The sequence below is a fragment of the Benincasa hispida genome, chromosome 9, assembly GCF_009727055.1.
Source record: "Benincasa hispida cultivar B227 chromosome 9, ASM972705v1, whole genome shotgun sequence".
NCBI classification, from domain to species: domain Eukaryota; kingdom Viridiplantae; phylum Streptophyta; class Magnoliopsida; order Cucurbitales; family Cucurbitaceae; genus Benincasa; species Benincasa hispida.
Window position 1 is genome coordinate 29123674 of NC_052357.1, and position 13571 is coordinate 29137244.

A 13571-nucleotide genomic window follows, 5' to 3' on the forward strand; every position below is an offset into this window, starting at 1 on the left:
AATCAAGTATCCAGGCATTATGATCATATTCCACTAAACAAGTTTCCAGGACTAGTAAATCATATTTACCTTCATTCTCAACAAGGTACTTGGGGCAATTGCATTTCTAGTGACCATCCACATTGAAGTGGAGGAATTTGCCCTTGTCGACCTTGCCCTTGCCCTTGCTCTTCCTAGATGCAAGAGCTTTCCCCTTCCCTCTTTTCTTTTTCTAGATCTTCTTAGAGTCAGAGGATGAAGGAATAGACTTAATTCCCAAGGATGAACCCTTGCAGAACATCTTGGAATGGGAAACATTTGCCTCTCCTTCTACTGGTCCCTTACCTTTCATAAGGGACTCATAAGTACAACTTTTCATCCACACATAGATGGACAGTCAGAAGGAACGATTTAGACTTTGGAAGATATGTTGAGAATCTGTGTACTCCAGTTTATAAAGGTAGCTGGGATACAGATTTATCTTCTGCGGAGTTTTCTTATAATAATAGTTATCGTTCTAGTATCAGTATGGCACTGTAGGAGGCTTTGTATGGAAGACCCCGTGCTGGAATGGGGTTGGTGAAAGACAGTTAATAGGACCAGAGTTGGTTCAGGCTACATCAGAAAATGTTAAGTTAATCAAAGAAAATCTTAAGATAACCCTGTTGGGATTGGTGTTCTAATTCTCCCGGAGTCTCGTTGTTTTGTAAAATACACATTGTTAATTAATAAAAATAAGTTTTATTTAATTCTGGCATTTACTCATATCCAATATACAAACCTCTTTGGTTATCTTATGTGAACTTAAGCATGTATATGTGATATACAAGTGGATCATACTTCAAATGATAACCTGATCCTGGTGACACTACGGATACGGTCCGCTTTGTAGAGGTTTGCAAGTGTTGTAAACTACTAAAGATGGTAGATCTTGACCATTCATGTGGAGACGTGCGAGCGGGGGTGTTCAATACAAAGAGTTTGTATAAGACTTGGACCACGAGATAACTAGACTATGTATATAACGCCATTGATACTAGAGACTTACATCTCACCTAAACAACCATAGGTGACATGATTTCAATCCTGAGTGTTTTGGGAACTCTTGCCTTTGAGGGCGGACCTTTGATTAAGGAGACAGATGTAACTACAGGGACATAACGGTTATTGGCCCAACTATACTTCCAAGCAATTTGTAAAGGGTTATCACACTACTAATTGGCTAAGATGGACATATAATATATCTATAGTAAGGAAAGTTCAGCTATTGATCTTTAGTGGAGTGTCTGGCAGTTAAGGGATGGTGGATCCCCCGACTAAAGAGTTTAGTCAGTTATTCACGTACCGTTGGAGCTTCGAGCTATAGGTCCATAAGGTCTTCTTGGTAGCTCAATGGATTCAGTTGAGGATTAGTTTTTGGTGTTGATTCGAAATGTTCAAATTGACAAGAGGTATTTTGATTATATATGATATAATCGGTATGATGTATGAGATACATCTAGTGGAGGATTGATGTAAATGACATTTACATTAAGTACTATGGAATAGAAAAAAAAACTATGGTTTATATGTTTCATGAGATGAAATATTATAACTATAGGTCATAAATATAGTATGATAAGTTGGTTATCATTTATATTTATAATAATATTAATTATTGGATAATTAATTCTTTTTCTTTAATAACCAATTGAGTGGGTGGTTATTGGATTTTCATGGTAACCGTGATATAAAAGGAAAATGGTTTTCCTAATTTTAGTAAGATTTACAAACTATTGAAAAAAAATTTCATAAAAGTTTTTTTAGATTTCTAACAGCAAAAAGGATCTCACGATAGTAATCAAGTAAAGATAGATTTACTAAACGACAGCTTGGGAGAGCTAAACGATCATGTAGTGGAGAGCTAAACTATCGTACAATATTTACTAAACGATCGCATAGCTTTTGCTAGACGCTCGCTTGCCTAAAGTAAACGATCGTGTAGTGTTTGTAGGCGACAGACCGAGCTAAACGATAAGCTACATGATCGCATAGTTTTTGCTAGACGATCGCATAGCTTTAGTTAAACGATTGGGAATTGACCTATACGATAGGTCTCCGCCATCTCCCACTTGCCGAGTCGAGTACACGATCGATGTTTCCTCTTTCATCTGCCTCATACCAAGTACGAACAGAGCCCACCCTCTGCATTCTCACACCAAGAATACCAAGGTAGCCTTGTTGGTGGTGTCATACTCAACTCGAGACCATCGAGGTGCTGTGGAGGCTGTTCGTGTTGTTGTTGAGGAATACGTGGCCGAGGTGATCGTTGAGGACGAGCAAAGTGTTCGTGCTGTGTTGCGGTCGTGTAGATCGAGCGTTCAAGCGGTCGTGTGCAAAGGAGCGTGGAGACGCATCTTCAAATGTTCGACGATTTTGCTCATTTTTCATTTGAGTTTTTTCATATTCTAATTTCTATATTAATTGTCTAACCACATGTTGTAGACGACTGTAATATGTGATGTTCATTCATGATTGTAGTTTGGAATAAACTTATTTCCACTGCTCATGAAAATCTCGAATCTGATTTCCTTCAATTAATATCAGAGCCAGGTTCTCTGATATTCCAAATTACAACTCTGAATTGAACACATTTTACAGTCGCGATGGGTTTCTACATTTGTGGTTGATCGTTTTCTGTATCTATGGTTGCGTTGATGAGTGTTTCGGGTTTAAATTGCCTTTTTTTAAAGCTTTCAGTATTACAAAGTGTTAATTTGTAAGGGCCCCTATGTTTTTGGGCAAAATTAACTTTGCAATTGAGTCTATAATTCAAAAAGTTTTAGTTCGTCGAGTCGTTCGTGATAAAGCTTCGGAGCATGGAGATGCGGTTCTCAATGAAGAAGAAGACCAAGCATTGGTCGAATTTGTTGGGGTTTATGCCCTAAAATCTCGTGTCTATTAGTTTGTAAACAACTTTGTATGAACAGTTGCCATGTATAATATAAATGATATTTACTTCACTATTTGACTTTTCACATTTAGATGTTTTTTATTTTACCACAAACCAATAAACTTAATATCCCTGGTTATCTATATGTAACTTAAGCATGTACGTGGTGACATACAAGTGGATCATGTCTTGAATGATAACCAAAATGGTCTGTAGTATATGGATATAGGATGGAAACCTTATCCTGGTAACGCTACGGATGCGGCCCGCTTTGTGGAATGGTCACAAGTGTTGTGACTTGTCACAGATGGTCTGATCTTGTTCGTGTAGGGGACATACGAGCGGGGGTGTCCTACACAAAGAGTTTGTTTAAGACCTAACCTTGAAATGTTAATGTCTTGTCATATAATACCGTTCATGACTAAGACTGACCTCAATCTTGAGTGAGTTGGGAACTCCTGCCATTGAGGGTGGTCCTTTGATTTGCATGGGTGCGAGTGGCCAGAACGTCGACTCAAACCTACCATTTTGGGGATTCATTTGATTTGAAAGCTGGAAACTCAGCTTCACAAGATGGAATTCACTCCTTCCCCGAGGCAGGGGTAAGTAGATAGATATCTCCCTTAAGGGTTGGCTCCAAGGCTTGAACGATGTGGCGCTACGCACCTTCTCATGGCCCGAGAAGTGTTCACATATAGTAGGACTATGTTGTATTGTTCATTAAAGGGATCAGTGGTACTTAAAAAGCAAGATGTAATTACAAGGACAAAATGGTAAATTGGCCTACTGTATTTACGAGCATCTGTGAAGGGTCATCATACTGATGATTTGTTATATCCAATAGACATAGAAATATATCTATGGCAAGAAGAGTTCAATTGTCCGTCTTTAGTGAAGTGTCTGGCAGTTAACGGATGGTGGATATCGTGACTAAAGAGTTTGGTCAGTTATTCACATACCGTTGGAGCTTCGAGCCATAAGTCCATAAGGTCCCCTTGGTAGCTTGTATACAAGTTGAGAGTCAGTTTTTGGGTCAATTTGAAATGTTCAAATTGATAAGAGAATGTTCGATTATATATGATATAATTGAACGAGTTAATTAAATATGATATAATTAACTTTATATATGAGACACATTAATTTGAAGGAAATGATTTATATCTAGTAGAAGAAAATATTATAATTAATATATGATATTAATTTATATGTTAGGAATATGATAAGATCACATTCATTGGACAGTTATAAGGGAAATGGGAAGGCGCCTCTTCTGTTCTAAATAACGGATGAGTGCATTATAAATAGCTGACGGTGTGTTGAGAACAAGGCGCGCGGACATTGTGAAAAAGATAGTGTCATCGTTTAAAAAATCAGAGCCTATACGATAATGACTGCACGATCGCTTACATATACGATATTGCTACGCGATCGCGTACCGATTACATGTCGCGCGCTATTATCTAAATGATCGTTTACCTTTTTCCTAAGCGATTGTTTAGCTCCCGGTATTTACTAAACGACCATATAGACGATCGCTTAGTTTTTCCTACACGATCGTTTTGACGATCGCTCACCCTTTTCCTACACGGTCGTTTACCTTTTCCTACACGATCATTTAGACGATCGCTTACTTTTCCTACACGATTGTATACTTCACCTAAACGATCAAGCATTTTATCTATGCGATAGACAACCGCATCTCTCACTTTCTTGATCATTGTGTACGTTCGATCTTCCTCCTTCCCTCAACCAAATCCGAACAAAGCCCACACTTTGGATTCTCACTCCAAGAATACTGAGGGCTCTGAGTGATGTTGTCTTCTCCGTTTCCTTCTGTCCGAGTGGTGATTGTTCGAGGTAGACGGTTGGGTTTCAGACTCACTGTGAAGGAGAAATCCTCATCTAGTATGATTTCTTGATCTCTTTAGCATTATGAAAGCATATTAGTATGTTTTGAATGTACATGCGGTAATTCTGTCACAATGAATTGGAAAGATCCGCTTTCGCACGAAGGTACTCTTGAATAAGAGTTCTTTCAGAATTGTGTAGTCTAAAGTAAACGATCATTGGGATTTAACTAAACGATCGTTTAGATGTTTCTAGACGATCGTATCGTATTTTCTAGACAATCGTTTAGCTAATGCTAAGCGATGGGGTAAATCGTTTACCATATCGCGTAGCGTTGGTTGCCCGATCGCGTAGGCACTGGAGGTAGACGATCGTAGTGGAAGCATACGATGGCCGTCGTTTAGTAGAAGGTGCGCACTAGACGATCGTGTAGTTAGCAAGCTCCATCCCAATTTACTACCTATGCGATCGCGCATATGCGATACGGAGGCGCTAGCTAAGCGATCGCTTAGGCGATGGTGCTTCGCGGCATCGTAGTCATTTAGACGATCAAGGAAGGTGGGCATTGTACGGGGCGCACTAAGCGATCGTGTACTTCAGGCTTCATCGCTTAGTAAAGGTACACAATCGTGTAGTAACAGCTAAATGATCGTTTAGATTTTTCTATACGATGGTATAGTAAATGCTAAACAATCGTTTAGCTCTGGGAGTGTTGGTAAGCGATAGAGCAAAGCGTTTGTTTTATCGTGTAGACAATCACGAGGTGCTTAGTACACGATGGTTGGAGATGCGATGCTTTGCCCGAGTGGTTCAAGACCCGGTTCACCTGTTTGAACCGGAGACTCCTTGTCTTTGTAATAGTTAGCTTTCACTCGGTTCATCAACTTTTATTGCTTATACATGTGATGTATGATACTTATATGCCAAAGTTTTTGTCATATAGTTAAAACCCACCTTAGGTTGTTCAATTATTCATGCATCATGTATTATAAATGTTATAATATTGCATAACAAATTACTTGAAAGCATGGGCATGCATCATGAAATATAAGAGTTATATTTTGCATGCACTAAGCATTATCATGCATCATCCTTTTATTATAAGTGTTATAGTCTAAGGGTGAATGGAAGCATGTTGTTCTTGTTTCATTGTTGTTTTGTATAAATGTTATATAAAAGAAGTAGCAATGAATGGACAATGCATTGAGCATGACACTTAGACTGTTTATAAGCGTTATGAATGCCTTGCATGTGTTAGCTTAGCATTGTGGTGGTTGTTTCCGTTTATAAGTGTTATAAAGAAAATTAGACCTAAAATCAATAATTCAGAGTTTCATGCGGACTTAGAGTGAACTCAATTGTTTAAAAGGATTTTAAAATTGGATTGAGATAGACCTAAGTTCAAATGATTCTAAAGAGTTTAGTAACCTAGATTAATCTTTTTAAATCGTTTTGATAGGATTAAATTGGTTGAATAAAAGATTAAATTTGTTGTAAACCTATCTATAAAGGACCTTTTGTCTAAGGTGGATTCTGGCTACGTTGGGGTTCTTAAGTAGACGAAAATATAACACCCCTACCTGGGAACCTACCTGGAAAGGTGAATTAGATAAATTTTCAACAAGCATGCGACATTTTAATCAAAGACTCCGTTAAAGAGTTTAATAGATGATGATCAAAAGTTGTTTAACTATCCAAGGTAAAAGTTACACTTGAGAAAACCTAAAAGTCACTTAGTTAAAATCCTTAGCCATGTTTTTTCTAAGTAAGCTAAACCCCTAGCTTATAAAATACTCAGTGGGAGGAAGAGGTGTATTTGATATGTCTATGATTCCACTCATGTTTCTCCCTATATGTTCATACCGTGAGATTCATGCTTGGCCTCGTGGTGCCTATGATGCATCCCCCTTCGGATGGTGTTTGCATGAGTCAATATCAAGGTGAACGAAGAAAGTGTTTATAGTAAATGGGTGAACGGTGTGTGTCAACACATCCAATGGCCTATGTCATTGATTCACACCGTGAGATCATTCTGTACTCCCTCATGTCACCTTTGTGCATCCCCCTTCGGATGGGTTTTATGCAGTTGGTTAATATCAAGGTGAACTCCAAAAATAGATAGGGTCGCTTTAGGTTTTGCCTCAATCGGAATTTTTCCCTTCAGACTGGCCTTTTGGGACGGACCTCTAGGGCTTAAAATGGCGGGTCACACTTATGAGAGATTGTTAAGTAAGTTAATGATCTCTTGGCCAAATCAATGATGGTTAGTCATTATAGGAGCAAGAGTTGTTCTAGTATTAATGACTGGTTAAGAACTTCTTAATTCAGAGGAGGGATAACTGACCTCCCTTCGGCAGCTTTTGTCCTAAACCTTTGAAGCATCATTGCGAAACTAGATGTCACACGAGGTTCATGTTAGTTTTGCTAAAACCTTATTGGATATTGTTTTGTTTTAAAACGGGTATTTGCTTAAAACCTAACGTAGGTCAATGTGTTTTTCTTTTCAGCAACTTATTATTATTTCCGTTTAAAGCTTTTAAAATGACCAATTACTTACAGTGGAAAGAATCTTGTGAAACGAATTTCGTGGCAAATGACCTCGATCCCACTACTCCCCAAAAGGGGAGACAAGACAGTAAATATGATTTATTGGTCTTGGAGACGTGTTTGGTAGAGAATGATGATTCTGACAGGATCTTTGATTCAGGTGCTACCAATTATGTCAGTTCCTCTTACCAAGGATTTAGTTCTTGGAAAACGTTGTCACAAAGAGAAATGACTCTTCCGATCGGTACTAGTGAGGTTGTTTCAGCTGTTGTGTTAGGAAGGCTGAAGTTATTTATTGACAAGAAACGTTATCTGTTACTGGATAATGTTTTTGTAGTTTCTCATATTAAGAGGAATTTAATCTCAGTTTTGTCTCATTGAACAAGGTTATACTGTCTCTTTTTCTGAGAATAAAGTCTTTATTTTCAAGAATGGAATGGATATTGGTTATAGTTCAATGCAAAATAACTTATATATACTAAGGCCGTTAGTCATAAAACACCAAAGGTTTTTCCAAAGGAAAACGACCATCTTTGGCATCTAAGGTTAGGTTACATCAACCTCAATATGATTTAGAAGTTGGTGCAAAGTGGACTTCTAAAGAGTTTAGAAGAAAACTCCTTGCCAGTATGTGAATCATGCCTCGAAGGCAAGATGACCAAACGACATTTTACTGGAAAAAGTTATAGAGCCAAGGAAGCCTTGGAGCTTGTACATTCAGACCTCTGTGGTCCGATAAATGTTAGAACTCGAGGTGGGTATGAATATTTCATCTCTTTCATAGATGATTATTCAAGGTTTGGGTATATCTTCTTAATGCAACGTAAGTCTAAAGCCCTAGACAAGTTCAAGGAGTATAAAGCTGAAGTTGAAAACTTGTTAGGTAAGAAGATAAAAACACTACGATCTGATCGTGGTGGAGAGTATATGGACCTCCAATTCCAAAACTATATGTAGAACATGGGATTGTGTCCCAACTCTCGGTCTCTAGTACATCTCAGCAGAATGGTATATCATAAAGGAGAAACAGAACCTTGTTGGACATGGTTCAGTCTATGATGAGTTATGCTCATCTTTCAGACTCGTTTTGGGGTTATGCAGTGTAGACTGCATGTTATATCCTGAACAACGTTCCCTCGAAAAGTGTTTCTGAAACACCTTTTGAGTTATAGAGAGACCGTAAAGGTAGTTTACGCCACTTCAGGATTTAGGGCTGTCCGGCACATGTGCTAGCGACTAACCTAAAGAAGTTGGAACCACGTTCGAAGGTTTGCCTCTTTGTAGGCTACGCAAAGGAAACGAGAGGTGGATACTTCTATGATCCAAGTGAGAACAAAGTGTTTGTTTCCACAAATGTTATCTTCTTGAAAGAAGACCACATGTGGGATTATAAGCCACGAAGTAAACTCGTTTTCCTTGAGATCTCAAGTGAGACTCAGACTGCTGAGGGTTCAACATGAGTTGTTGAACAGGCCAACAGATCAACAAGAGTTGTTGAGGTTGGAACGTCTAGTCAACCAACTCAAGAGTTGAGACTGCCTCGCTGTAGTGGGAGGGTTATGAACCCACCGGATCGCTACATGGGTTTGGTTGAAGCCCAAACGTCATTACGAATTATGGGGTCGAGGATCCGTTATCTTTTAAGAAAGCAATGGAGGATGTTAACAAAGATGAATGGGTTAAAGACGTGAACCAGGAAATGGAGTCTATGTACTTCAAAAATGTCTAGGAGCTTGTTGATCCACCTGATGGGGTAAGATCTATTGGGTGTAAGTGGATCTGTAAGCGAAAGAGAGATGTAGATGGAAAAGTGCAAACCTTTAAGGCTAGACTCGTGGCAAAGGGTTATACCCAGGTTGAGGGAGTTGACTTTGAGGAAACTTTCTCACATGTTGTCATGCTGAAGTTTATCAGGATTCTCCTATCCATAGCCACATTTTATGATTATGACATATGGCAAATGGATGTCAAGACTGCCTTTCTTAATGGTAATCTTGAGGAGACCATCTATATGACTCAACCAGAGGCGTTCATAGTTCTAAATCAAGAGCAAAGAGTTTGCAAACTTAATAGGTCCATTTTTGGGCTGAAACAAGCATCTAGATCTTGGAACATCAGATTTGACACTACTGTCAAATCGTTTGGCTTTGACCAAAATGTTGATGAGCTTTGTGTTTACAAGAAGATTATCAACAGCTCAGTAGCTTTCCTGGTACTGCATGTGGATGATATCCTACTCATTGGGAATGATGTAGGGTATCTAACTTACATTAAGAGTTGACTAGCTGCCCAGTTCTAAATGAAAGATTTGAGTGAGACACAGTATGTTCGCGGGATCAGATTATTCGAGATCGAAAGAACAAATGGTTAGCCCTGCCTCAGGCATAGTACATTGATCAAAGATTGATCAGCTACAGGATACAGGATTCTAATAGGGGTTTGTTACTCTTCAGGCATGGAATCATTCTGTCTAAAGATCAAAGTCCTAAGACACCTCAAGAAGTTGAGGAGATGAGAAGGATTCCCTATGCTTCTACTGTAGGAAGCATGATGTATGTAATGTTGTGTACCAGACCCGACATTTACTATGCAGTAGGGATTGTCAGTCAGTATCAGTCCAATCTAGGATTTGATCACTGAAAGACGATCAAGACGATCCTCAAGTATCTTCGGAGAACGAGGGACTACATGCTTGTGTATGGAGATAAGGATCTGATCCTTACAGGATACACGAACTCTGACTTTCAGACCGATCGGGATTCTCGCAAATCGACATTGGGGTCAGTGTTTACTCTGAATGGAGGGGTTGTAGTCTGGTGAAGCATCAAGCAATGATGCATCGCGGACTCCACTATGGAAGCCGAATACATAACAACTTGTGAAGTAGCTAAAGAAGCTGTTTGGCTGAGGAAGTTCCTTTCAGATTTGGAAGTTGTTCCAAATATGGATTTGCCAATCACACTGTATTGTGATAACAGTGGAGTTGTGGAAAATTCGAAGGAACTTCGGAGTCATCATCGGGGTAAACACATAAAATGAAAATATCACCTGATCAAGGAGATTATGCATCACGGTGATGTGATAGTCACAAAGATTGCATCAGAGCACAACGTTGTTGATCCCTTTACAAAGGCCCTCAAGGCTAAAGTGTTCGAGGGTCACCTGAAGAGTCTGGGTTTGCGGGAAATGTGGCATCTTGTCTAGGGCAAGTGGGAGATAATACTAGGGTACGCCCTAGTTTATTGTATATTGTACATTTTTATATTGTATTGTACATTAGTCTCCCGAGTCATTAGGAAAAGTGGGAGATTGTTGGGATTTGTGTCCTAATTCTTCCGGAGTCTCGTTGTTTTGTAAAGATACACATTGTTTAATGAATAAAATAAGTGTTATTTAATTTTGGCATTTACTCATATCCAATAAAAAAATCTCCTTGGTTATCTTATGTGAACTTAAGCATGTATATGTGATATGCAAGTGGATCATGCCTTAAGTGGTAACCTAAATAAGTATGCAGTATAAGGATTAAGGTGGGATACCTGATCCTAGTGACACTATAGATACGGCCAGCTTTGTAGAGGTTTGCTAGTGTTGTAAACTACTACAGATGGTACGAGTGAAAGTGTCCTATACAAATAGTTTGTATAAGACCTGGATCACGAGATGACTAGACTCTGTATATAACACCGTTGATACTAGAGACTTATATCTCACCTAAACGACCATAGGTTACACGACCTCAATCCTGAATGTTTTGGGAACTCCTGCCTTTGAGAACAACCCATTGATTAGTATGGGTGAGAGTGGGCAGATTGCCAATTCAACATGCCTACCTTTTTGGGGACTTGTCTGATCTAGGAGCTGGGAACTCAATCCACAAGATGGAATTCACTCCTTTCTCGAAGCAGGAATAAGTAGAAAGATTACTCCCTTAAGGGCTGATTTCGGGGCTTGAACATAGTAGCCACAGCTTCTCTTTGGAAGAGAAGACTCAGTCATAGTAGAACTATGACTTATGTTCATTAGAGGGATCAGTGGTACTTAAGGAGACAGATGTAACTACAGGGGCATAACGGTTATTGGCCCAGCTGTACTTACGAGCGATCTGTGAAGGGTTGTCGCACTGCTGATTGGTTAAGATGGACACATAATATATCTATGGTAAGGAGAGTTCAGTTGTTGGTCTTTAGTGGAGTGCCTGACAGTTAATGGATGGTGAATCCCGTGACTAAAGAGTTTAGTCAGTTATTCATGTACCGTTGGAGCTACAGGTTCATAGTCCCCTTGGTAGCTCAATGGATTTAGTTGAGAATCAGTTCGGTGTTGATTTAAAATGTTCAAATTGACAAGAGGTATTTTGATTATATAAGATATAATCGATATGATGTATGAGATACATCTAGTGGAAGATTGATGTAAATGACATTTACATTAAGTACTATGGAATAGAAAAAAAAACTATGGTTTATATGTTTCATGAGATGAAATATTAAAACTATAGGTTATGAATATAGTATGATAAGTTGGTTATCATTTATATTTATAATAATATTATTTATTGGATAATTAATTCTTTTTCTTTAATAACCAATTGAGTGGGTGGTTATTAGATTTTCATAATAATCGTGAGATAAAAGGAAAATGGTTTTCCTAATTTTAGTAAGATTTACAAACTGTTGAAAATTTTTTTCATAAAAGTTTTTTGAGATTTCTCTCAGCAAAAAGGATCTCACGGTAGTCGTCAAGTAAATGTAGATTTACTAAACGATAGCTTGGGCGAGCTAAATGATGCGTGGAAAATGGAGTAAATAAATATGTGTTTATCGTTCGTTCTCCATGCGTTGCTAGTCATGCGTTGGACTAAAGGATATGCAATATGCGTCTAAGAATCTAAGTGATGACCATACGTTCCTGCCACAAGTTTTCTTATTCTCTCGCCAAGTACAATGAGATCGCAAGTTTCTCGGGTGATCCGAGGTCGAACTCAGGGACTTGTAGCTAAATGTTATAAAGTAAAGTGTTTGCGACGAAGAATAAAAGAATATTGAAGGTTATGGGCTATGCGCTACTCCTACTCCTAACTAACAAATTAAGCAGTGGAAGTATGACTATGAGAGATAGAGACATGACAATTGTTAATGCGTAATAAAATGCATGGAAAAATAGATAAAATGGCGGGGATGACTTCACCACATCACTAAGCTTGATCGCAAGTGTAACCCCAGCCAACACAAGCTATGCGATTATGCTATACACACTTGACAAAGACGCATGCGATGTATATGCGATAGTGTCGATAGGCCTTATGTCTAAGTCTCTATTCTTGCTCACGTGCTCCCACACATAAACAAAATGACCGCATACCATTATATCCTACTTCTGGACGCATGCAATGTGATCGCATACTTTCATATCCTATCTATAAGGTGCATACATTATGTAATAGCAAACAGAGCTTATCTCTAAGCCTCTATTCTTGCCTATGCGATCCAATCTGACTCTCTCAATCCTAGGTTTGGTTTTTAGACTACTCTCTCAAGTATTCCTAAATGATGAATGATGCGCTCATCAGACAAGGTAATCACATAAACATGATTGACATAAGATTATTCCTATCTCTAGGAACACTGCTTATTTTGCTTAGTGTATTCCACCACTTACCCTCCCGGGCAGTTAGCTACCGCTAATCAGCTCACAAGACTCGCGCAAAGCACACCTCTCAGTGGTTTGCTACTTGCTTCATATGTCTATGTCGCATGATTGAGTATGCAATACTTTAGCAATCTTACTTAGTCTTTGTAGTGAAAGTAAAGGATGATAAGAAAATGAAGATGGAATTGAAGGAAATAGAGAAATGCATTGATCACAAAATGTATTAATCTCTTAAGCCACAATGTAATACAATACAGAGATAGAAGAGATATGGAGGGCCAGATGGGCAATGTTTTGCTTCCATCAGATGTGTGTCAAGGCTGTCGGTGGTGCCATGGATAGGCGATGGAGTAGTCTCTCTCGAGATCTGTCTCCGGCGGAGCTCCAGTCGTCACTCGAAATGGTAGGAGGAATGAAGAACTCTCAAGACTATCTTTTCACGTTTTTGTCTGGATCACAAGGATCTGCCCTAAGCAGAAGCTCAGATGATTTCAAGTTGTGCTCTAAGACTTTTATTTATAAAGTTTTATTGTCGACAACATTAATGGTCCTTCTCTGAAATTCTGTAGCTAATGGTGTGATGGACCTGCTCTGAATCTCTACTGTTAACAGC